The following is a 26,832-nucleotide window of genomic DNA, read 5'->3' on the forward strand; positions in this document are numbered from 1 at the left end:
CCTCCTGAGTGCTAAGATTAAAGGTGTACACCACTGCATCCTGTCTTAGATTTTTTTTAAATTTTTTTATCTAAAATAAAAAATATTTTTATTTTATTTTGGAATTTGTTTCTTTTATTTTACCTAGGGATTGAACTCAAGGATTCATATGTGATAGGCCAGTGTCCTATCTCTGAGCTCTATCCCCAGCCCCTAGATTCTGCATTTTACAACCTCCAAGGTTTGTAAACCTCAAGTATTCCAGCCTTGAGTAAACAAGGACTTAGCTCTAGAGATTTTGCTTTATAAGAAGGGGTTGGAAGGTACAGACAGGATGACAGGATTTGGCTGAGCACAAGATTAATGTAGAGCACTGAAGAAGAAAAAATCAGACACTATCCCTGCTCTTTTCCTACTGTGAGGGGTTGTCTTTAAATTCCGAAGTTTCTGTTAAAGAGTTCCTAGATGTATGTAGTTAACCAGGTTAGTCATGTGAGAGGAGGTTGGCGGTCTCCTCTGACTATATGTTCATCTTTGAGCAAAGCCCTTTCTTTCCTCTCCACACACGCCACATTTATTTACCAGTCTATGACTGTTTTGGTGCTACAAGACCAGAGAGGAGTGGTTAAGCAAAAATTCCTGTTCACAAGTCTAAAGTATCTACTGTCTCGTCTTTTATAGAAGAAGTTTGTCAAGCATCCCATGATGTCAGCAGAGGTGCTGTCTACTGTTTGGGTCAGAGGCTATGACTCTGTCTTTGGCACTGAGAGAAAAGATTGAGACAGAAATCCCTGCTTGTTTGAAGCTTACCTTATAGATAATAAGCAAGCAGAAAAGAAATACATGATACAGTGTAAAAAGGATATTCAGGAAAGCAAAAGGAGGTTTAACAACAAAATGTTAAGGACAAATATTTGAAGGAAGTCTGGGAGAAAGGCAGAAGGAGTGGAGGAAGGTGTGGGCACAACCTGCTAGAAAAGCAGTCAGGAGACCGGTGTGAATGGAGTAACCACCTTATGGTTCCCACACCCGTGCATTTGGTTGTATGCAACAGTTACTGGTGGCTCAAGGCAACATTCCACACTGCACTTTAATTCCACAGGCCAACTCACTGTTCTATGATAGGGGCATATAGTAAATGATGTGAACAGGTGCGTGTTTCCAAACCTCTTTTACCACATATATATGCTTGTGATAAGAAGCAATACTATGTCAAATACATGGCAATACCCTTGCTCTTAGATACACGGCCAAGAAGTAATGTGAACTGTGACAATAGATATTCTTCAACTTCATGAAAATAATGCAGGCAGATGTTTTGCAGGCAGGACATGTAAATTTCTACCCATAGTATGTGATTATCCTTGGGAGAATTAAGAGTCGTTTCCTTGGATTGGGAGAGTGCACAGATTTCCTGAAACTAGGTGGCTACCTGGCCATCCTGGGTAGTTATATCACACTGATGGCTTAGTATTGGCTTTGGCTGTTGGTAGATCGGGGGCCCTGCAAGAATGATAGGCAGAGCACCCTGAGAGAAGTGAAAACCTTGTGATAAGCTCAAACATTATCCTTGTATGCTGCCACAGCCCATCTGTGACATGGAATCACTGAGCGAGTTTGAGGATGTCTAGGGAATGAGTGTTATGGACATTCACAGAGAGGATCATCTTGGCCGTCTGATTTTTTTCAAACCTCTAACATTATAGTATACTACAGTGGGCATACAGCTATCCTTATTTTCTGTGTCTCCCCAAATCCCACCCCCTCTTCACATTGTTGTCAGATTTTCGATTAGGAAACATTTGCTAGGTTAATAACTGCATACTAGGTATTAGATGCTGTGTTGTCTATATTAAAACTCTTAGTCTTGTGCTGCCTTGGAGACTGACATGTCAATCTGATTGAGGTTATAAATAATCTAGTAATCTATCTGGTTTTTGTTCCCACTGAGTAGGTGAGTTAAATAGGAATTAGGGTGAGGTTGTTGGTTACTTTATCTATTTTTGGTCACTGTACTCTTTAGGGACATAGTACTGGCTAAGTATCCTTTGTCCAAAATTCTTGGGGCCATACGTGTTTCAGATTTGGGAATACATGCATGTATTCCTTAAATTCTGAGGATCAGACCCAAATCTAAGTGCAGAATTTATTCACATTTGATTATTCACATATACTTTGCAATAAAGCCTGACAGTGAGCACACCTACATCTTTATTGTGACCCAAAGCTTCAGACTCTGGAGTACTCAGTTTCTGGACTTTTGAGTTTGGGGTTTATACTAATACTGTTTTTGTGTTCTTTCTTGGCTGATAGGAGTGGAAGGGCAGGTCCAGGGGACCCATTAATGTTTGCCACCGTCACAGCTGCCGCTCCGCAGGGGATGCCACCTATATGCTCTCTGGAGAGTTCACTCTTGGAATATTTTCTGTTCCTTGACAGGTCGACAAGGTCGAGTGGGCAATTTTAGAGGACATATTTAATATCCTCCAGAAGTGTTGACTATTCTGGACCAGCATTAATGGGCAATCTTATTGCAAGTGCAAATTCCCAGACGTTAGCCTAATCCTATTAAATCAGAATCCTGGTGACTGGTTCCCCCAAATCAGTATTTTCTTTCTGGCTTTGTGAAGGATGGTGGTGCTGGTACTTAAGCCCAGGGTCCTGGGGATGTGCCCTCCTACTGACCTACACCCTGCCATTGAGATAATCTACCCTGAGACTCACCACATGTAATTATTGATAAATACTCACTTCTATCAGTAGTTTTCAACCAGGAACAATTATGTTTCTTATGTAAGACTTTCAAATAAAATACACCATTTATGTATAAGTATCTCTCATGTAATAATTTTAATCTAAGATTCAAGTTTCATTTGTATTGGTTAATAATCTTCCACTCAAGCTCATGCAAGCCATTCTAATTAAATACAGTGGGTCATAATGCACACACACACACACACACACACACACACACATATACACACACACACACACACACGCAAAGACATGAAAGTAGCTGGGAGGGAGAGACGAAGGGGTTTGGTGGGAGGGGGAAGAGGAAAAGAGAGGATAATGAGGATAAATATAATAAAAGTATATTATATATACACACATATACATATATGTACAACATTGTGAAAGAATCAATAAAGGGAAAGAAAAACTTCCCACCTATGCTCCTCAGAGGGCTCTCAGTCTCTGAACCGACTTGGTGCTGAGTACTAGGTATAAGGCATACTTTGGTCTCCCAGGGTTCTGCCTCACAGACCGAGATTTCTTTCTCCCTACATGTGTCATGGGAATCTCGGTCCTGATGATCGGTGTGCTCTTGGCACAGAGCACAATAGGTCAGAGAAGAAGCTGCTTGCCTCTCATCCCTCTAGCTGACCCTGAAGTTGCATCACATGCCTTCTAACAGTGGAGCGGTCCCGGCTGGCCTTGAGCTCAGTGTTGTCTCCCAGAGGGTAGGGTACACATTTCCACATCACATGCCTTCTAACAGTGAAGCGGTCCCGGCTGGCCTTGAGCTCACTGTTGTCTCCCAGAGGGTAGGGTACACATTTCCACATCAGTCATATGGACCATTCTTGCTGACCCACAGACTTCTTCAGATTTAAGTCATCAATTTATTATGTCTTCTTTGTGTCTGGCTCACCAAAGCATTTCCTGGTTGTGAGCCATAGTCTTTAACAGCTGAGCCATCTCTCTAGTGTCCACTAAGCATTTAAAAAAGATTTACTTACTTTTTTATTGGTGTGTGTATCTGTGTAAGGGTATGCACACTTATGTGTGGGTGCACACTTCTACCTATGTACATGTAGGCCAGAAGAGGGTGCCAGGTATCCTTTATTACTTTCAGCCTACTTTGAGTCAGGGTCTCTCCTTGACTGTGAAGCTCACATTTTCTCAGGTAGGCTGGAGGCCAGCAATCCTTATGATCTTCTTGTTTCTGACCCTTCTCAGAGTGGGGGTTACAGACATGCAGGAGACGTCCAATTTGTTTCATAGATGCTGCAATTCAGACTCTGGTCTTTACGATCACACAGCAGGCACTCTCAACAGCTGAGCCAAATCTCTAGTCCCAACCGATTGATTTATAAACATTATTTGCTGAGGTGTGTGCACAAAGATGCTGTAGAGCAAGTGTGGAGATCAGAGAACAATTCGTAGGAGTTGATTCTCTCCTTCTACCACGTGGGTCCTGGACCTGATCTCTAGTCATTGGGCTTAGCAGCAAGTGCCTTTACCTTTTATGACATCTGCTGACCCTTATCAATGAATTTTTAGTGTAGTGATGGCAGTACTAACCCAGAGGAGTCAAGTTAGTAGATGCGCCCCCTCAGGCTGAACTCATTATTTCTGTAAATGTTGTTCTTTTATCTAAATTATGTTAGAGATTTTCTGGTTTTTTCAACTGCAGACATCATCGAGTCTAGACATTTATTAGCTATCCTTTCTCAAACTGTTAGCACCACCTCCATTACTCTACCAACATGCTATACGCCAAATCTTGAATCTTGGGGCAAGCACCCATATCAAGGCTTTGGTCTGATTGTTGTTTGTTTGGATGACTTTGAATCCCAGGCTGGGCTCACACTTGCTGCTCACCTGACTCTGCCTCCTTAGTGATGTAATTGCAGATATGTGATGCCACACTCAGCTTTGATGATTATGACTCCTAATAGCTGAACATCCTCAGCTCTTCCTCCAGATCCTAGGAATGTCAATTGACAACTCTGTAGCTTTTTTTTTTTTAAAGGATGAGCTCTCTCCCCCAGAGGTGGCCGTGTTATGGTCTCTGAGGACCGGTTCAGTTATGTATTGCTGCTGACAAAACCATCTCAAATTTAACTCAGCAATTTGTTATTAGTTGCGCTGTTTGAGTAGAGTGGAAGGACAAGACTGGAGAGTTGATGGAATTTGTAGGGATTTTTTTTAAAAAACAGTTTTGCTGTAAAAGAAAGCAGAGCAATAGAACAATTGGAAGGAACTCTGGGATTAAGAGACATACTGAAAATGACGTAAACAAATAACAGCATGTTTATGCTGTGGCAAGTGAACCAGATAGACTTCATATGAGATAATACAGAAGAGAGAGAGGAAAGGGCTGTCACTGAGCAAGGAAAGAGATGGGATTTGATATAAAGCAGCTGCCCTGGCCTTTATGTGGGAAAGCAGAGAGCTCCTCTTGTTAGAGTAATAAAGGTAGGTGGGCACTTCTAGTGGTCTATAAGTTCTCCTTTGCTTCAGTTTTCTCAGTAAAGCAGAAATGACATTATCATCTGAGAATCACACACACAGGCATGCGCGCGCTCACGCGCGCGCGCACACACACACACACGCACACGTCATGCATGTGGAGGGGCACATGATGGAGAGTATGAATGAGTGAATCAGATGACTATTAAAATAAGAAAATAAGGACAGGAATGGTGGCACATTCCTGTATTTTCAGCACTTAGGTGGCTGAGGCAGGAGATTCCTGAGTTTGAGGTCTGCCTGGGTTACATAGTAAGACTGTCAACCCCTCCCCCAGCAAAACACACACACACACACACACACACACACACACACACACACACACACACACACACACGAGTGAGGCTAGGGCTAGCAGCCATACAGTATCAGTTGGTGGACACCAGTGAGACATTGGGATTCTTGATCTTGAATTTAAAATCAGATGAGTCATTATTTTTACGGGTTTCCCCTACTTTCATAGAGTATGGCTAGGTGGAAGAGGAGTTTAGGTGTTCCCAAGGGTGTGACAATAACAAAGACTGTGGACTTCCACCAGGCATGGGAACTAAAGCAACCTGAACAGGACGAGACACAGTGAAGCACTGATGTGCGGGTTCTTGTGGGGTGTTGGACTTGGGCCACTAGTTGAGCTAGAAGGAATAGGTGGAATATGGTGTCTTGAAAGTGAGACAAGATTGGTGATGGCAAATTCTAGAACCTTCCCTGGTAGAACATTGCTGAAGCAGGGAAGAATATTGGGAAATCCTTTGTGTAGTGAGTTACTGAGAACTGAGACAAAAGGAGTGCCATAGAGTGACAAAGATGGCCATAGCAGCCAGTGACAAAGTTTAAAGATGTGATGATGTGGAATTCAAGATTGAGATTTTGGAGGATTGTTGGATTGTCCAATTTGGAATGTTCATAGTTTTTGTTGGGTTCTCCTCTAGGGATAAGCAATATCAGAATGTGAAATGCCCTCATGCTCTGGGGAAAATGTGTTTGCATAACATGACTTTTCAGGCTTTAATCACAAGAGGGTGCCAGAGTCAAGCAAATGAATCTTCTCTTCATACATGTATACAATATATTTTGATTGTATGCATACTCTACTGGCCCCCTGCAGCCCCTCTAGAACTGCTCTCAATACATCCTCCCTTCAACTTCATGACGTGTGTGTGTGTGTGTGTGTGTGTGTGTGTGTGTGTGATGAAGGATATGTGTATATCTCCCCTATTCAATATGAACATGAGCAATTGGCAATGAGTCAGCTCAACACTAAAAGCTCCAGTTCCTTATATTTTTGCTTATGAGCCTAGCCTTTAAAGGCTGAACCATCACTTCAGCCCCCAAAGCTCTACTGAGTTCCATCTGGAAGGCAGGGTGAAGAGAGAATGCCTTCCCCTTCCCTCCACTTCCCTAACTATATTTACTACAAAGCTCATGTTTCCCTTCAGTGTAAACCTACTATACTTCAAATAAGAGACTCGCTGTCTTCAGCAAAGTGGTTTTAGACATTTAACACTAGCCTGAAGTGTTCTTGAAATTCCTGCAGCTTTGGTTGCAGTCATCTTTTGCCTTCTATGGCAATTTCTTTTCTGTACTTGTCTAACTTTGAGATATGTCTTTCATGTTGAGTACATTAAAACCTGCATGTTTAAACCCTTTCGGGGGTGGTGTGTGGCTGTCTCCTGTCATAGCAATTGTGGAGGTCAGAGGACAGTACTCAAGTGTGGGTTCTGTCCTGCCACTTTGTGGGATCCAAGGATCAAACTCAGATGGTCAGTCCTGTGGTTGTGCACCTCTACAGGCTGAGCTATCTCAAGACCCCCAAATAATTTTTCTATTAACATAATTCTATTAAAATTTCCTCTTTTGATTAGCCAAAGTATCCTCATTCCTTAAATCCAAATGAAATCAAGTCTTGTTTGTACTATCCCTTTGAGACTGCCTCCATGCACACGGGCTACCCACCGGCATCCTCTGAGTAGCCATTGGACTATTTTTATTTGTATTCCTTTTGCTTTGGTGCACCATACTCCATCATCTCACCATCACTGAGATGGGTTAATGGGAAGAATTGATGCAGAAGAAATGGAAAGGGAAGGCAATCAGGGAGAACATTTGAAAATAAACTAGAAAAGACTGGACACAGTGACACACTTGTAACCCTAGCAACGGGAAGGGCAAGATAGGAGTATTGCCACGCATTCAAGGATAACATGGGCTACAAACTGAGTTTCAGGTCAGATACATTAGAACAAGATTCTGCCTAAAAACAAAAACAAACAGAAACAAGACAAACAAACAAAAAACAAGGCCTGGAGAGATGGCTCAGCTGTTAAGGGCATGTACGGCTCTTCCTGCAGCATATAACTGCCTGTAACTGTACCTTCTCTGCAGGCACTGTATTCAGTTCTGGGCAATCTGAGCCCTTTTCTGACCTTCTGGTCTCTGCAGGCACTGTATTCACATTCATAAATTCACATACAGACACATGTACACATAATTTTTAAAATAATAATTAATGAAAGAAACCTAAACAACACAAAACAAAAACGCCATCCCACATAAAAGTAAAAAGGTATTTTAAGATTTGTTTTAATCCTCTTCAATAAAATATTGGATTATTGATTTTTTTTACCAAATCATATTATAATGTTTAGTATTGATTGTCAACTTGTGCAGATCCTGAATAACTTGGGAGATGGAAGAATTTTCTCTATTAGGTTAACTGAGGTAGGAATACCCACCCTAAATGTAGGTGACACCATTCCCTGGGCTGGTCCCAGATGAATAAAAAGGAGAAGGTGAGCTGAACACCAACATCCTGGCTATGGATGCAGAGTGACTAGCTGTCATATGCCTGCTTCCAGGACTTTTTCTCCATTATGGACTCCACTCTTGAGCTTTGAGACAAATAAACCCTTTCTTCCTTGTGTTTCTCTTGTTATTTCATAAAAAAATAACTAATACATATTTTAAATTCAGAGTATATTTAGTTGCCAGTTTGTGTATGAATTAGCATTCTAAACAACTAAGAGACCTTCAGAAGGTGATGTGCATGCTCAAAATGTTTAGGCTGTTAAAACAGAGGTGTTCAAAAGTAAGTAAAGGATTTACCACAAAGGCACAAACACAGGCCACCCTTTCAGTCCCCTTAAAAGTCAGGCACAAAGTCACGGATATTTAGTGGAAATATCAAATATCAGAAGACATTTCTGTTTTGCCTTTAAACTGTCTGTGGCAATGCTATATTGCTTTATTTTCTTGAATCTAAAAATTCTCTCTCTCCTCTCTCTCTTTTTCCCCCTTCTTCCCTCCATCCTTCCGCTAAATCTCTCTAGAATAAGAGCAAAGAGTAGCCTACCTTTGGAAGTCGCCAAAATGCTACGCATTTCAAAGTCTTTAAAAAGTAGCTTTTATTCTCTGAAATAAGATAATCTCCATTATCACGTATTAAGTTAAATAAGCATGAGGTCATCACCTGTGTGTAATGAGCTGCAACCTGCCTCAGTGTGGAAACAAGCCAAAACCTAACTTGGAGGAGGGATTGGGGGATTTTGTACCAAATAGGCAGGTTTCAGCAAACACAGGGAGCCTCCTGCAGTCAAAGACCATGAACTGTTCAACCCTTGTCCATGATTACAAATGTCGTGATGTAACCAACCAAGCTATCTCTTTGTTACTTCCTTCCCCAGGTATGAAACTACATGGTCCCCACTGCAGTGACACTTAGAACACTTGCTCTTTGCTCAGATAAACTAACTTGGCTCAAAGTTTTGATTTTACTGTTTAAGAGCACCATTGGTACTGGAAACACACCAACAAACAAAAGCCACTGGCCAGCCCACAGCCTTGCCACAGGGTCAGCAGGGATGGAGGTGCACCACCTGTTTCTTTCCACATCCTTTATTTTGTTTATTTTGCTTTTTCTCTCTTTTTTCATTAAATTTTTTTGAGAATTTGTGCATGTATAGAATGAAATATGAATTTCCACTTTCTCCCCCAACCTACCCTCACATCTCTACCAACATGTTCTCCTTTCAACGATAACTTCTTCCTCTTCTTCTCCTCCTCCTCCTTTTCCTCTTCCTCTTCCTCTTCTTCAATAACCCACTCAGCCCACTTAGTGCTGTCCATATATGCACTGGAGCTTGGGAACTCTTCTGAACTACCTTCCTCTTTTCATTCTGAATGATTCATCTGAGATAAGGCCTCAGCCATGTAACTTTTCCAGGAGTCTCACCAGTATTTCAAAATTAAAATTACCAGGTAGACTAATTGCCATTTCTTTTCAAAACCTTACCTTTACCTGGGCCATCTGTGGGAGAAATGAGCATAGTCTAATAATAGACTCCTTTTTATCCAAAACTGGTGGGTGGCAGTCATTCTGGAATTAGGCTAAGAGTTGATGTGCAGCCTGTCCAATATCTCTCCTTAGCTTTGTGGTTGTTTGAATGAGAATGGCTCTTGTAGGCTCATATATTTAAATGTTAGGATCCTAGTTGGTGGAACTGTGTAGGAAGAATTAGGAGGTGTGGCCTTGGAGGAGGTGTGTCACTGGGGGTCAGCTTTGAAGTTTCAAAAGCCCATGCCAGGCCCAGTCTTGCTCTCCCTCTCTGCCTCCATCTTGCAGACAAGAATTAAGCTCTCAGCTACTGCTCCAGTGCCATGACTGTCTGCCTGCCACCATGCTTCCTGCCATGAGGATCATGGAATAACATTCTGAAACTGTAAGCAAGTCCCCAATTAAATGCTTCTTTTTATAAGTTGCCTTGGTCGTGGTGTCTTTTCAGAGCCATAGAAAAATAACTAAGATAAATTTGGATGTACAGACCCTCTGAAGTCCCAGGATGACAACAGCTCAGGCTGGATGCAAGTTTGTCACAGGTCTCATGCTTCCCGAGATGGTATGCAAGCAAAATTCATCCTTAAAAAACAACAGAAACGCTTTAAGACAAGGTCTCCTTAGTAGCCCCAGCTGAAATGGAATTAATACATTGCCCAGACTGGCCTCAAATGTGTCGTTCTCCTGTCTCAGCCTCTTGAATGCTAGAATTACAGAACTGTGCCACCATGACTAGCTAATCATTATTTTATTACTTTATATGTTAACAACAACAAAACAATTACTGCTAAGTAACAAATATTCAAACAGAGAAACCAATCAAAACTTGGAATGTTTTTTAAACTTATAGAATTGTAAACTGTGTATAGATTGAAGAAAAAAATCATGTGTACATTGCTAAAAAGGAAAACAAAAAATTTAGTTTAATTAAGGATCAAAGATTGATCCTTTAAGTTGCTTTGAGTCAACCATGGTGATTTTGATATGCTCACAATACTGACTTCTGCCTCTAAGAGTGTTGGTTATACTGTCACTTAAATAATCCAAAAATTTAAGCAAGATAGCTCAGTAGATAAGGGCACTTACAACCAAGCCTGAAGACCTGAGTGTGATCACTAAGTTTTTCATTGTGAAGGAGAGAATTGACACCTATTGGTTGTCATCTGACCTCCACATGGGCGTTTTAACTGACTTTACAGTTGTGTAGACTTGACCTATACTACTAAACACTGAGGAACAGTAAATAGAGTCATATGTTGTATAATGTTTTGGCAAAGGACAGTGGTTCCATAAAATTATATTGTCAAGAGATATCTTACACATCTTCCTTTGTGCAACTCCACTCTGTAAAGTTCATTTGATGGTGAAATCGCCCAAGGACTCAAGATGGTGAACTCTACTACTTCCTTCTGGAATTTGTTTGATTTCAAAGGTGAAGAGTGGTATACATTTTTTTCCCCAGCATTTTTCATCTAAGCCAATTATGTCCGTTCTACAAATTTTGGTGCTGATACTTTTGTTTTCTGGGCCTGTAATGACAAAACTATGTCATAAACATCACTTGTCCAACACTGTAAAATGATGTCGAAAAACTCATCCCGATTTTAGTGATATTAAGATGGGAGGAAAGATTATATTTTACATATTTTTTAATATTTTAATTTAAATTTTTTTATTTCTTGAGAATTTTATACCAGAGCACCATATTTGCCATTAAGATATACATTTTAGAAACAACTAAATATAGTGGGTGATTTTTGTTAAGGGATAATACAAGTTTCTTGCTTCCATCTGACTTAGGAAGCTTGCCAGCTTTCAAGTTACTCAAAGGAGAAGTAAAGTTTATGACAAGCAAATGAAAACCTAGGTAGAGATGGTAGGAAAACACACATAGAAATAATGATCCTCTGCAAGTGTGTATGAGAGCAGCAGTGAGGCCCTTGCCCATTCTCTGCTTAGGTGGAAGGAGAACAGGTTCAGCTTCTGCCCCTCCCTGGCTTCTCTGCCCCAGGGACACTGGGTAAAACCTTTGACCTTGTTCCCCTTTCTGCAAAGAAGGAACAATGGTGTTCACTCTCCTAGTGACCGGGAGAGTTACGCTGCTATTGGATATCCACTGATTTCTTCTTCTATTCCTGTGAATATTAACTTGGTGTGGGTTAAACTCATGATAGCTGTTAGTGTAGGACCTTCACTGGAAGCAAATGCATGGCTTGGTGGGGGATGTTGGCAGGAGGAGACTGTGCATAGGTGAGACGAAGTAGGTAACTGGAACTCTGTCTGTTCCAGTTTGCCATGAGCACAAAGCTGCAGCCAGACATAATGGTACTTATGGTTCCAGCTAAGGGAGGAGGTTAGGCACAACAAAAGTCTTTAAATCAGAGTGGGGGACACTGAAGAGATGGCTCAGTGGTTAAGAGCAGTTGATGTTCTTGCAGAGGATCCAGGTTCAGTTCCCAACACCCACAGGATGGTTTACTGCCATCTGTAACTCCAGTTCCAGGGCATTCAAAGACCTCTTCTGACCTCCTCAGGCACCAAACATACACTTGGTACACATAATACACACAGGCAAAGCACTCCTATACATAAAATAAATGAACCTAAAAATATTTTTTAAAAAATATCTTTAAAAGGAAAATAAACTAAGAATATTTAATGAAGAGACGTGCACGTGGATTGATATGAACAACATGGAGACCAGTACAACAGAAAATTAGGTAACAAAAGTTCCAGCCTTCTCATCCCATTCTGCTACCTCACAGATGTGTCCACTTGGCCAGTGCCTTAACTATCTCTTCTGTTAAAAGGGGGCAACTGCTTCCAATCTTAAATTGCTAGGAGGATAAGCATTGAATGACGTCAAATGTTTTCAAAGTATTTGGCATTCTAAGTGCACAATAAGCATTAGCTATTTTTATTAATAGTAAAAGATAAAAAATACATTTAATAAGGTAAATCATTACAGGAGATCAATTAAGGGAGATCTATCTGTTTGCTTTGAGAGGGAAAAAAAGTGGGCCAGTTTTCTCAAAATAGCACAAAAATTCATCCCTAAAATATAGTGGAAAATAGCACTTTGTAGCATCGTATGATTCACAAGCCAGATAGTTATCTATCTATCTATCTATCTATCTATCTATCTATCTATCTATCTATCTATCTATTTATTTATTTATTATGTATACAATATTATGTTCCACCTGCAAGTATGCCTGCAGGCCAGAAGAGGGCACCAGATCTCATTATGGATGGTTATGAGCCAGCATGTGGTTGCTGGGAATTGCACTCAGGGCCTCTGGAAGAGCAGGCAACACTCTTAACCTCTAAGCCATCTATCCAGCCCCTGCCAGACTGTCACATGTTCTCACACTTGTGCAAAGATGTGGACAGGACAGCTTGAGGGATGGGCCTGCAGTAGCAACTATTATTTGAAACTGAGCAGTGCATTTTATATGACTGCCTTAGTTTGGGTTTCTATTGCTTTGATGAAACACTAGAACCAACAAGCAAGTTGGGAAGGAAAGGGCTGATTTGGCTTACACTTCCACATCACTGTGCATTGTTGAAATCAGAATAGGGACTCAACTAGGCCAGGAATCTGGAGGCAGGAGCTGATGCAGAGGCCATGGATGAATACTGCTTACGGGCTTGCTCCTAATGGCTGACTCAGTGGGCTTTCTTATAGAACCCAAGACCAGCAGCCCAGGGATGACACCACTCACCATGGGCTGGGCCCTCCCCCATTAATCACTAATTAAGAAAATGCCTTACAGGCTTGCCTACATCCCTATCTTTTGGAGGCATTTTTATTCTTTTGGTTTTTCAAGACAGCATTTCTCTGTGTAGCCTTGGCCATCCTGATACTCTGTAGACGAGGCTGGCCTCAAATTCAGTGATCAGCCTGCCTCTACCTCTGCCTCCTGAGTGCTGGGATTAAAGGCATGAGCCACCACTGCCCTACTGGAGGAATTTTCTTAGTTGAGGCTCCCTCCTCTCAGTTGACTTTAGCTTGTGTCAAGTTGAAATAAAACTATCCAGCAAAATTGACCCCTTGTCAACTTGACACAAACACACCATTGTTAAGCCACAACCTTTCCTTTCTCATTCATCCCCAAGATCTCACATTAAATATATAAGTAACTTTAGAAGTTTCCCAGTCTTTACAAATTCAAATACATTAAAAGTTCAGTCTCTTTAAAATAGCCATTTTCTTTTATAATCTAAAGTCTTTTAAAATTCAGTCTCTCTACTGTGGTGATAAGATAAAAGGGAGATTATTGAATCTACTTTTAAAAAAGGAACTACTTGTTTTGAATAGGATAAGTAATGAAAATTTTTATCTGAATTTGCCAAATGTTAATAGATTGGACATTGTTAATATAATTCTTGACTGTATATATTGTATATACTTATTGGATATAGTTTTTCTTGTATTAGTTATAAACTTTTCTTAATTTTAGACAAAAAAGGGGAAATGTGGTGATATTGTGTTCCCCAATATATTGTGCGCCCTAATAAACTTATCTGGGGTCAGAGAACAGAACAGCCACTAGATACAGAGGCCAGAAAATGGTGGAACACACACCTTTAATCCTAGCATTCTAGAGGCAGAGATCCGCCTGGATCCCTATGAGTTCAAGGCCACACTGGAAACTACATACAGAGGCCAGAAAATGGTGGAACACACATCTTTAATCCTAGCATTCTAGAGGCAGAGATCCGCCTGGATCTCTATGAGTTCAAGGCCACACTGGAAACAGCCAGGTGTGGTAACAAGAGCCTTTAATCCCAGGAAGTGATGGCAGGAGCAGAAAGGTATATAAGGTGTGAGGACCAGGAACTAGAGTCTGTTTTAGGCTTTTTAGCAGTAGTTCAGCTGAGATTCATTCAGATGAGGACTCAGAGGCTTCCAGTTTGAGGAAACAGGATCGGCTGAGAAGTTGGCAAGGTGAGGTTAGCTGTGGCCTGTTCTGTTTCTCTGATCTTCCAGCATTCATCCCAATACCTGGCCCTGGGTTTGTTTTTATTAATAAGACCTTTTAAGATTCATGCTACACTGTGGGGTCTGTAAAATAAAAAATAAATTAAGTACTTTCTTATTTCAAGAGGGAAAAACCAGGGCACAGTCACAATCAAATCAAAGCAAAACCAAACTCTAAAAATGAAAATAACTCAACTTCCAATGTCTGGGATTTACTCACAATCTTCTGGGCTCTTCCTAGGGCCTTAGGTCACTTCTTTGTCTTCACCTTTTAAACATACACAGCTTGTCTTCTAGCCTGGGGCATAGCTGCTGCTTTTCTTGGTGATCATCCCATGGTATTGGCATCTCCAAAACAGGGGTCTTCTGCTGCAAGTGGACTGCACTTTCACAAATAGCCTCTCATAGGCTCTCTTCATGGTGCCAAACCTCAGCTTCTCTGTATGACCCCTTCAGTCCTGGGCCTTCAACTGCCACTGATGTTGTACCTTCACCAGTGGCCTCTCCTGGCCTCACACAGTGCCAAGCCTCAGCTGCTTTTCACTATCCACTCCTTCATGCCTCCAAAACCAGTACCATCTGGATGACTCTTACAGTACCAAGTTCAGCTGCCATTGTGAAGTATAACCTTGGCCACCTCTGGTACACAGCTTCTGTGTGCTGACTCTGAGGAAACACTTCCCAGAAGATTTCACCTCAGTGATGCTGGTCTTTTCTTAATCACTGATAATTTCTTAGCTCCAGCATTAAGTATCCCAGCAAAGCAAAGGTTTTGCTTTAGTAGTTATGGTATCTTGTTAATCACAGGTGATTCTCTAGCCACAGTCAACCAGAACCACAGAATCTTAATTTAAAATAACAAATGGTCCTGATAAGTCTTTAAACATCCCTCTGAAACTTGACAATCCAAGCCTCCATCATCTGCATTTCCCTCAACATTCTTATTTTCCAAGCTCCTACAGAATAGCTCACTAAGCAGTGAACACTCAGTGTTTTTTTCTTGGCCAAAGTTCCAAAGTCCTTTCACAATCCTCCCCAAAACAACATGGTCAGGTCTGTCACAGCAATACCCTACGATTCTGGCTCCAACTTGTCTTAGTTAAGTTTCTATTGCTGTTATGAAACACCATGATCAAAAAACAAGTTGGGGAGGAAAGGGTTTATTTGGCTTACACTTCCACAGCACTGCTCATCATTGGAGGAAGTCAGGTAAGAACTCAAAAGGGGGCAGGAACCTGGAGGCAAGAGCTAATGCAGAGGCCATGGAGGGGTTTTGCTTATTGGTTTGCTCAGCCTACTTTCTTATAGAACCCCAAACCACCAGCCCAGGAGTGGCATGACCCACAATGAGCTGGGCCCTCCCCCATTAATCACTAATTAAGAAAGTGCCTTACAGGCTTGCCTGATTTTATATATATATATATATATATATATATAAACCTGATTTTATAGAGGCTTTTTTTAAAAACTGAAAATAGATTCTTCCCTCATATGATAATCTTGACCACAGTTTCTCCTCCCTCCACTCCTCCAAGCCCCCTTACCTCTCCTCTCCCCCAGTCCCTCTCCATCTCCATTCAGAAAAGAGCAAGCCTCCAAGAGACAACAACCAAACATATTGAGACAAGATGCAGTAAGTCTTATTGAATAGGACGTGGCAAAAACCCTAACACCAAGGCTGGATGAGGCAACCCAACAGGAAGAAAAGAGTCCCAAGAGCAGGCAAAAGAGTAGAAGACACACGTGCTCCCAGTTAGGAGTCCTACAAAAACACCGAGCTAAGAGTCACAACACATATGCAGAGGACCTGGTGCAGACATCACAGGCCCTGCGTTTGCTGCTTCAGTTTCTGTGAGCCCATGAATCTTGCTTAGTTGATTTGGTGTCCTCCATCCCCTCTGACTCCTACAATCTTTCTGTTCAGTCCTCTGTGGGATCCCCTTCCATGGGAAGGGACTCAATAGGGACCTCTAATTTAGATTCTCTCTATGAATAATGTCTGGCTGTGTGTCTCTGCATCCATTCCCACCTGCTGCTGAGGAACCCTGTCTGATGACTACTGGACAAGGCACTAATTTATGAGTTTAGCAGAATATTAGAACATTGTTAGGAATCATTTCATTTATTTTGTTTTCTTCTTCAAGACCAGTCCTATTTGGTTCTACCCTAGGTCTCTGGGCTATCCAGTCTCCAATTCCTGGCTATCCAAGCAGTGTCAGGTATGGACTCCCACTCGTGGAATGGGCCTGAAGGTAAATCAGACATTGGTTGGCTACTCCCACAAGTTCTGCTCCACCATTGTCCCAGCACATCTTGAAAACAGGGCAGATTTTAGGTCAAAGGTTTTATGGCTGGGTTGGTGTTCATGTTTCTCTTTTGGTAGCCTGCAGAAAACCTTCCTGCAACATAGAGACTAGAGCTCAGAGGTGAAGGCTCCATGGAGACACCAGGTCAACCTCTCCACGTTCAGTGAACTGTGTGGGTGTTGTCCTTCGCACAATGTCTGTGTGTGTCACTGCCCTGTCACCTCCCTACCCTGTGCACAATCCTCTATCAGTTTATGGAGAGAAACCCTGGAGGCATTTTTAATTAAGGCTCCCTCCTCCTGGATAACTTTAGCTTGTGTCAAATTGACATAAAACTATCCAGCACAATGCCCATTGGGAGACTCCATTGAAACCCCATTTTTCGATTTTTTTGGGGAGGTGTTTGAATGCTAGAATTTTACCAAGTACAAAAACAAAAGAAAGAAAGAAAGAAAGAAAGAAAGAAAGAAAGAAAGAAAGAAAGTGAGTAAGAAAGGAAGAAAGGAAGGAAGAAAGAAAGAAAGAGAAATAAAGAAAGAGAGAAAGAAAGAAAGAAAGAAAGAAAGAAAGAAAGAAAGAAAGAAAGAAAGAAAGAAAGAAAGAAAGAAAGAAAGGAATAGGAAAGGTAGTGGGACATCTGTCATCACTAGCAGGGTTAAGGGATTTCGTGGCTAAGGGCTAGCAGTTCTTATACCAATTCTTGTGTCTTAAGACAAAGTTCAGGTTTCATGGAAGAGGACAGGGTTTGGGCTTGTGTGGCTTTACCAAATTCTTTAGAGCTTGAATAGGGATCAGTGTTTGATCTCTATCAAATTCCTCCTTTGATACCCATGGATCTGGGAGACCTGCAGAAATGCAATAGAAATGCTGGCATTCTTGCCCACACAAGTCCATACTCAAAATCTATATATTCATCAAAGTCCACAGTGACCCATGTAAACAGTAAACACTGACAAGCACTGACTCTTAAGCTGTCTGCTCACTGGACTCTCACAGGTGGTGATCTGATGTAATTGACAGTTCTGTTGCTTGGACCTTGGGATTTAAATAAATATATAAATATATATATGTATATTAATGTTTTTCTTTAGTGTTTATTTACTTTATCGTTGGGGGAATGTGTGCATGGCATGGCAAATGCAGAGGTCAGAGAACAAATTTTGAGGGTCAGTTTTCCTCACACCATGAAGGTTGTGGAATTGAACGCAGGATGTGATCCTTGGCAGCAGGTGCCTTTATCTGCTGAGCCATCTCACTGGCCTCCTATTGGATATTTTTCATATGCTTTTGACTACTTTTTCATTGTCTTTTAAGAAATGTGTGTTTGGGTCATTTGCCCTGTTTTTTGATCCAATTACTTCGTTTTACTGCTCTTGTTATGTTCCTTATATGTTAATCTCTTGTCAGATGAATACTTTACAAATCTTTTCTATTTTCTGGGCCATCTCTTTACTTCCTTGATTATTTCCTTACCTGTGCAAAGTGTGTTAGTTTGATATAGCCTCACTTGTTAACTTTGCCTGATCTTTAGGAGTCATAGACCTCTCCAAATTCTTTGCCTAGATCAATTTCCTGAAGCATTCTCCATGTTTTCCTATTAGTAGTTTCAGAGTTTCTGGTCTGATATTTAAGATTTTGATCCATTTTGAGCTGGGTTTATGCAGTTTCTAGCTTAGTCCTGCTGTGTGTAGATATCCAGTTTCCCCAGCACCATTTATTGAAGAGAGATTGCTTTGCTCTGTGTAGGCTCTAGCTGCCTTCACAAAATGTTACCAGGCTGGGGCTGACCATGTCGTTCAGTTGTAGAATTCTTGTCTAACACAAAGCCCTAAGTTTGACCCCCCAGGACCATATAAACTGGGAGTAGTGGCAATGCATGTAATCTCAGCACTAGAGAGGTGGAGGCAGAAGGATCAGAAGTTCAAGGTGATCCTCAGCTATATAGCTAGCTGGAGGCCATCATGGGGGTCCATGAAATCCTGTCTCAAAAAAATTACATGGTTGTAGACTTGTGGGTTTATTTCCGAATTCTCTATCCCATTCCATTGCTTTGTGCTTTTGCAAGTATTATGCTGTTTCTGGTCGCTGTATATTTGAGATTTTTAAAAAATGACTCCGGACTATTTAAAATTCTAGTTTAGTTCAAAGAACTTCATAAAAAAAAGATGTTTATTTTCCTCTACAAGTTTGATAAGTTAGATTTGTAGATATAGTTGTTTCAATGGTAGTATTTAAAATTTGGTAGAGTGGAGGAGTTTGTATGGAAATAAATTTGAAGCCAAGTCCCAAGTTGCTACAATATGTGCCCGTTAAATACAAAACATGATTGCAAATTCCATGAAAACAGGAAGATGGCTTGGGCTTGAACAATGCTAGTCGGCCACTGAAGGTACTGCCAGTTCTCAGTGTGGGCTTTGCTTTCTCGGAGCTGCTTCCTCCTTGGCCAGAAGCTCTTTGCTGTTTCCTGTAGCACATCCACGAGCAGGGACACAAAAGGGAACATCGAAAGAATCCCCGTAGTTCTATTTTCTTCCACTTCCACTGGCAGGAAACTTGACAACCTTCTCACTTCTCTGAAGTATAATCACCAAAGATGTTTCTATTTGATTTTTTTTAAAAGTCTTCCCCAAACACCAGTACAGTGTGTTAGCACACACATTATCCCACTGAGCATCTGAATTCGTGACTCTCCAAAGGTTTATTTGGTAAAGCCAAGATCCTAATCTTAAACATTAAAAGATATTTATTCCAATTACATTTTTAGTTGCAGTTTATTTTCTCTCTTGAAAAAGTAGAGATCAAAACTTTCAACTTATCTTTGTGTATCCACATTGATTCCAATTCAGTTGCTGTTAAAAAAAACTAAAAAATACAGATAACCCATAGATGCACACTCATTTTAAAACTTCTTTTCTACTTTCATAAAGATAATCTTTTGTGTATGATCAACAGTCTCATTGTTCTTCCTCTACAATGTTCAAGGGGACCTAGTGTCTGCTAAGAATATTCTTTCCTCACAACTGACCATAGGGTACCAAGCCAGTACATCTCTGAATCAACCCGTACACCTAAGACCCAGGAAACATTATAGAAGAAAAAGTGGAAAGATTGTAAGAGCCAGAGGATCAGGATGTTTGATGTGAAATTGTGTTTTCTATGTGTCAGAGGGAACCTGCTCCTGTGACAGCCAAACAAATGGTTGCTTAAACAAGACATGAACAATAATAATACCAATTGGCATGCCAAGACGGATAGGGGAAATCTTCACATGGTCACAGCCCTAGATGAAGAGCTACAGACAATTAATCGATACTTGGAGAGGAAAAAAAATCAGTCTTTCTTCAGGGATGAGCCCCCTAATTGGTTATCCAGTGCCAAGAGGTCAGCCTTCAAAACACATACATATGAGCAACACTAAATGGATTCAGCAGGCTGTGTTTATATAGTAATTCACCCCTCACACACATGCACATACATAATTTAAAAGGAGAGTTGGAGAGAGAAGGATAGAAATGATATAATACAGTACTCACATATGAAAAAAATTTTTAAAGGACATAAAAAAATAGTATTCTCTATTTGACTCTAACCTAAACTGTCATGTGATATTGGCAAGGCCCTGGGTTTAATCCCCAGCACAATAGGAGAAAAAAATTCTTGTCTGGTATGTACTTGGTACTTTAGATTGGGAGTGTAGCTCAGTGGTAGAGCACTTGATTAGTATATACAAGGCCTTAGGTTTCATCACCAATACATTAAAACAAACAAATGATAACAGCAAAATTCATAGAAAAAAAGAATAACAATAAAAATTATTTTCAGATTGTGTTTCTTTTATCCCATGCTAGTACTAGACTCACTATGTAGTAGAGGATGACCTTGAACTTCTGACCCACCTGCCTCTACCCTGAGTTTAGGGGTATGCCACCATGCCCAGCTTTATGTGGTGTGGAGTGGTTGGACCTAGGGCATATGGCAGGCAAGCACTCTCATAACTAAGTTATAGCCCCATTACCTCCTCAAAATGGATTCATTTTCCCTACTAAGAATAAAGTGTGGGGTCAATGATGTGGCTTGGCAAATAAAGGTAAATCTGATGATTTGAAGTTTGACCCCCGAGACCCACAATATTTAAGGAGAGAATCAACTCCCTCAAGTTGTCCTGTGAACTTTACACACACACACCATTGGATGAGATCGCCCACACATCATACATACACTAGATAAGTAAATGTAATGATAATGATGATGACGATAAGGAATAAAGACTGAGCATGGAAAGCAAGGCTACCACATTCCAAGTTCAAGAGGCATCTCCCCAATCTTCTTTCATAAAACAGTGAGGCTTCAAGACAAAAGATCAACATGAATCTCATAATCACTCTAGCTTCTTTGGCCAGTCCCTAATCTCATATTTTTAAATCTAGCCAAGATCCAGGTCAACCTTCTCCATGAAGCTGTCCCCAAATACTGTGTCCCACAATAGTGTCCTCATGCTATCACTGGTTGGGGTCTGGTCCATGTATTTCCAGGCTCCTGGCCTCTTATTTAAAACATTAAAATGAAGGAACACATAAATTACAGAACAGCAAGAAAACTATTCAGATGTAAAGTGATAGTACAGATCAGAAAGAAAGATGCTGTTTTCTTTGATTTTTTCCCATGGCTATGATAAAATACCCCAACAAAAGCAACTTAAGAGAGAAAAGGCTTATTTTGCTTATACTTCCAGGTTATTGTCCATAATGGCAGGAAAACCATGTCATCAGGAGCTTGAAAACACTGGTCCTGTTATGTTCTAAGTTATGAGAGAAAACTGAAGCTCAGCACACTTTGTCCACTCTTATACTATACACATCCCCTGCCCCAGAAATGGCACTGTCCACAGTGAGTAGGTTTTCCCACCCTAACTAAAGTAATCAAGACATGCCCAGAGCCCTCTCTGTAGTGGGTAGCTGTTCCAGCTTTGACCTGGAAGTACTGTCCCCATTGAGGCTTCTACCTATGGCCTGCCCCGGAAGTGGGGCCAAGACAGAAGCCTTAAGACCTGGGATCCAGATGTGCTGGTCTCTTGGTTCCTGGTAATCCTGGATGTTGGATGGTAGGCCAAACAGAGTTCTCTGGAGAACACTGCTGGACTGTACTTCACCTCTACTGGACCCTGTAACCTATCCCTTTACTTGTTGTACGTAAAACCCCTAAATAAACCTCACTTTTAACTATATGGAGTTGCCTTAATACTTCCACCAATACCTATCTCCTGTTAATATCATTCACCAGTGAGTGTCCCAGTCATCACTCTTGATAGCAGGCTACATGACTGAGAGTTGTTCAAAGTTCCCAGGTTTTACCTGGGGCTTCTTTTATGATAATTTGAAGGGAGGAGAAGCTTTTGCTAAGGCATGTATAGCAAGGGCAATTCTCTACTTAATGGGCAGATTTAAGTTATATAATCTTCTCTCTCTTATATGTAGCTCTTCTCTTAATGTATCTGATTTTAGTCATATGTGTGACCAATTATACACAGGCATAAAGTAAGAAATAGGGGATTTTCCCTAAAAGGTCACTCAGAGGACTCAGTTTAGCATGTAATACAAACTAGTTCTGACCAGATTAGATGCCTACCTTTGTACCTGGATATAATGAGTATGATTAAATAGAAACCAGCTATGTTTGATGATTGTCAAGGGGAAGAGAAACTTATTCCCTGGTTTGGAGTCAGATATATGTGCAGCTTTATGTAGCTGGAGGTCCAACATTGCTGTCACGTTGCCAGGCACATTGTTTGGACAGGGTTATGTGCATAGTACATTCAGGTGAGAGTCTTTGGGTACCAAGAGCATTACAAGAGGATTGTGTGCATAGCCCATCTCAAGTAGAGTCCCTGGTTGCCATTAATTACCTGCTCTGTTTACACTTTGAACTTATAACACTTATTCTCACTTCCTTTCCTTTGATAATTTATAACTCACTGCTTGTTATAGTTCTCAAAAGCCACTCTGTCATGTTTTACTTTAATTTTAGAGATGTTTGCAGTTTATGTACTGTGGGAGCCCACAGAAGTTTCCTAGTGAGATCTGAGCTTACTTTACTAGCAGAGCTGCATTGGACCATGGGCCTGGGTATCAGGTGTTTGGAAGCATCTGCACTTGGCTGTATTTAGCAAGGGGAAAAAGGTGGGGGCTGGTCCCCCACAAATGGCACCATGAACAGGGACCAGGGACTTGGCAAAAGGAGAGAGGGGACATCTTGGGTATAAAGAGGCATGCCGATAAGGAATCAAGAAATAAAGGTGATGGTATTTTATTCTTGGGAGTGAAAGTGGCTGAAAGATCCCCAAGTGAGACTGCAACAATATTCTCTTTCTGTCTGTTTCTCTTTTTCTCTTTTCTCTCAAATCTCTACTAAAATTAGGTTTAAAAATGATAGTATAAGTAAGTCATAGAAATGTATGCTTAGGTATATTAGGGTAGAAGAAGCTTTAGGCATAAGGATATTGTATAGGCTTAGGTATGTTAGCATAGAATAAGACTTAGGTATAATAGAAATTTAGAACAGAGTAGTTTTTTTTTTTTTTTACCCCAAGCATGGATGGGACCTGGGGTACACAGGGCAGCATCCAGGACTTAGCAGCCACTGTGAACTTGGCAGTCTGAGTGGCTTCAGAAGCTCTAGAAGCTGCTAACGATAGCAAGTGCCAGAGCCCGTGCAAGTGGCAGAGCCAGGCATTGGTAGCTGAGACTTGTGGGGCATCAGTGCAGTGCAGGTGGCAGGCAATTGAGGCAGCATGAGCAAAGAGGGTCTGCAAGCTTTCTGTTGTGAAAAAGCAGCTGCAAGGAGCCTCAAGAGAGGTGAACCACAGGCAGCAGCTTGGAGATCAACAGCAGAGACTTTGGACCCCAGCTGCTAGAGCAGGTCTATCTCCAGGAGCCACAGTCCCTGGTGGCTGGAGCTGGCAGAGACACCCTGGGAGAGCCAAGCAGACAGCTGGAGAGCAGGAGCACAGGGTGCTGTGGCAGCTATGTGAGAGACAAAGCCTCCATAGAAAGATGCTCTTGGGGGGCACACGCTTCAAGTCTGAGTGCATTCTGGGAACACCAGGGAGCCTGAGGTGGTGTTTGGCAGAGTATGGAATGTGAGGACCACCCACAGAGCAGATAAAACAGCCATAGTACAGCAGCTGTGACTGGCCATGGCTGGGTTTCCTCCTAGACCCCAGGTGCTGAGAGCTGTGGCTCATAGCAGGAGCAGCCTCTTGAGCTCGAGTGGCATGAGGCAATTGAAAGCCCTCAGGGCCTCAGGATACAGGGGTCCTAAAAATGGCCTGGTTACAGGAGACACAGAAAGACCAGGACTGTAAAAGCTAGGAGCCAAAAGCCATGCAGTTTCTGTTTGCTGGTTGTAAGAAAGTCTGTTTTGAAAGGACTCTGCCTTAGCCAGCTAATAGCTTTTTCCCTGAGTCAAGGTTCCTTGGGAAAAACTGCCAAAAAATGATGCTGTAACTTAAAGTGCCTCTGTGACTGAGAACAAAAGTTTCAGAGATGCTTGTTTGAACTAGAATTGTTAACTGCAAAAGTTTTTGGTTGTGGATTTCTTCATATTTGGAACTTTAAATTTGATCTCAGAAAGCTTTCTAGAACTTTAGTACTGGTACCAGAACTCTTTCTGAACTACTCAGACTTAAGAAATGAGATGGACAGTAGTGATTCAATTGCAATGGGACAATTTTGACTTTACTTACACATATAGACTCTACTTATGAACTGTTTCATGTTAAAAATGTAACAGCTTTGTGGAACTGACTTTTTGTAAAAACAGAACTGCTTATGGAACTGGTTTTTTGTTTGGGTTTTTCTTAAGCAAGCTCAAGATGAAGCCTAGAAAATTAGAAAGAAAGGGGGGAGTTAATATTCCTCAGTCTATTTAATTTAGTTAAAAAATATTTTCTTGTCCCTGGAGTGGACTGATGTTAATTTGTGTTAATGTACCTTATATTTGTATAGTTCTATTAAGAAATTGCTTTTGGATGTTTGCTAAAGTTTTTAAAGTGTTAATGGTTATATTGAGGGTATTGCTTTTGGATGTAGGTTTGTAGGAATTGTAATTGTGTATAGTAATATTTATGTTAGAGTTAACTTAACCTGTTGATATTGATACACGATGGCTTGGTGAAGCTAAGGGAGTATTTAAGTTTGATGTGGATGCATCAGAAGTTTATCCTATGTTTTGTTAGCAAGAAATGCAAATGGTTCTATTAAGAGATTGCTTTAAAGTGTATCTTTGCTAAAGTTTGTAAAGTGTTAATGGTTCTATTAAGAGTTTGCTTTTGGATGTAAGTTTGAGAGAATTGTAATTATGTATAGTAATATTTATGTTAGAATTATGTGTGGTGATATTTTATTTGTATGTTAATGAATAAAGTTTCCTGGAGATCAGAGGTCATAGTCAGCCATAAATAGAAATCAGGCAGTTGTAGCACATGCCCTTAATCCAATCACATGGTAAGCAGAGTCTCTGTGTGTTCAAGGACACAGCCAAGCATGGTGACACATGCTTTTTTAAAAAAAATTTTATAATTAATTTAATTTTACATATCAGCCACAGATTCCCCTGTCCTCCCTCCTCCCGCCCCCCCCCTCCTCCCAATCCAGCCCCCCATTCCCATCTCCTCCAGCGCAAGGACTCCTCTGGGGATTCAGCTAAGCCTGGTAGATTCAGTCGAGGCAGGTTCAGTCCCCTCCTCCTTTCACCCAGGCTGAGCAAAGTGTCCCAGCATAGGCCCCAGGCTCCAAAAAGCCAGTTCATACACTAAGGACAGGTCCTGGTCCCATTGCCTGGGGCCTCCCAAACAGTTCAAGCTAATTGACTATCTCACTTATCCCGAGGGCCTGATCCAGTTCCATGGGGCCTCCTCAGCTATTGGTTCATAGTTCATGTGTTTCCACTAGTTTGGCTATTTGTCCTTGTGCTTTTTCCAATCATGGTCTCAACATCTCTCGCTCATACAATCCCTCCTCTCTCTCACCGATTGGACTCCCAGAGCTCCACCTGGGGCCTGGCTGTGGATCTCTGCATCTGCTTCCATCAATCATTGGATGAGAGTTCTATCATGACAGTTAGGATGTTCAGTTATCCAATCACCAGAGGAGGTCAGTTCGGGCTTTCTCTCGACCATTGCCAGTAGTCTATTGTGGAGGTATCTTTGTGGATTTCTGGGGACCTCTCTAGCACTTTGCTTCTTCCTATTCCCATGGGGTCTTCACTTATCATGGTTGGGCTGATATCCAGAATATATAAAGAACTCAAGAAATTAGACATCAAAATGCCCAATAATTCAAGTAAGAAATGGGCTACAGAGCTAAACAGAGAATTCTTAACAGAGGAAACTCAAATGGCTGAAAGACATTTAAGGAATTGCTCAACATCCCTAATCATCAAGGAAATACAAATCAAAATGACTCTGAGATACCACCTTACACCTGTTAGAATGGCCAAGATCAAAAACACTGAAGACAGCTTATGTTGGAGAGGATGTGGAGCAAGGGGAACACTCCTCCACTGTTGGGGGGAATGCAAGCTTGTACAGCCACTTTGGAAATTAATATGGTGCTTTCTTAGAAAATTGGGAATCTATCTCCCCCAAGACCCAGCTATACCACTCTTGGGCATATACCCAAGGAATTCTCAATCATACCACAAGGGCACATGCTCAGCTATGTTCATATCAGCATTGTTTGTAATAGCCAGAACCTGGAAACAACCTGGATGCCCTTCAACTAAAGAATGGATAAATAAAATGTGGTACATATACACAATGGAGTACTACTCAGCAGAGAAAAACAATGACATCATGAGGTTTGCAGGCAAATGGATGGCTCTAGAAAAAAATCATCCTGAGTGAGGTAACCTAGACTCAGAAAGACAAACATGGTATGTACTCACTCATAGGTGGATACGAGATATAAAACAAAGGA

The 26,832-nt window shown here is 41.2% G+C and overlaps 1 protein-coding gene across 2 annotated transcripts in view; it reads left to right on the forward strand.

The window, feature by feature from the left end:
- Abcg2 (ATP binding cassette subfamily G member 2 (Junior blood group)) overlaps positions 1–26,832 on the forward strand; it is a 117,007-nt gene that overhangs the window by 1,138 nt on the left and 89,037 nt on the right. Inside the window, exon 2 of one of the 2 annotated variants that reach the window (XM_052720626.1) lies at positions 16,723–16,804. The exons of the other annotated variant lie outside the window; for it this stretch is intronic. The gene's annotated coding sequence lies outside the window, so the exon portion shown is untranslated. The remainder of the gene's footprint in view (positions 1–16,722; positions 16,805–26,832) is intronic. 2 annotated transcript variants of the gene reach the window in all.

This window comes from Peromyscus californicus, unplaced genomic scaffold (genome assembly GCF_007827085.1).
Source record: "Peromyscus californicus insignis strain IS unplaced genomic scaffold, ASM782708v3 Scaffold_6__1_contigs__length_162567912, whole genome shotgun sequence".
Classification (NCBI taxonomy): Eukaryota; Metazoa; Chordata; class Mammalia; order Rodentia; family Cricetidae; genus Peromyscus; species Peromyscus californicus.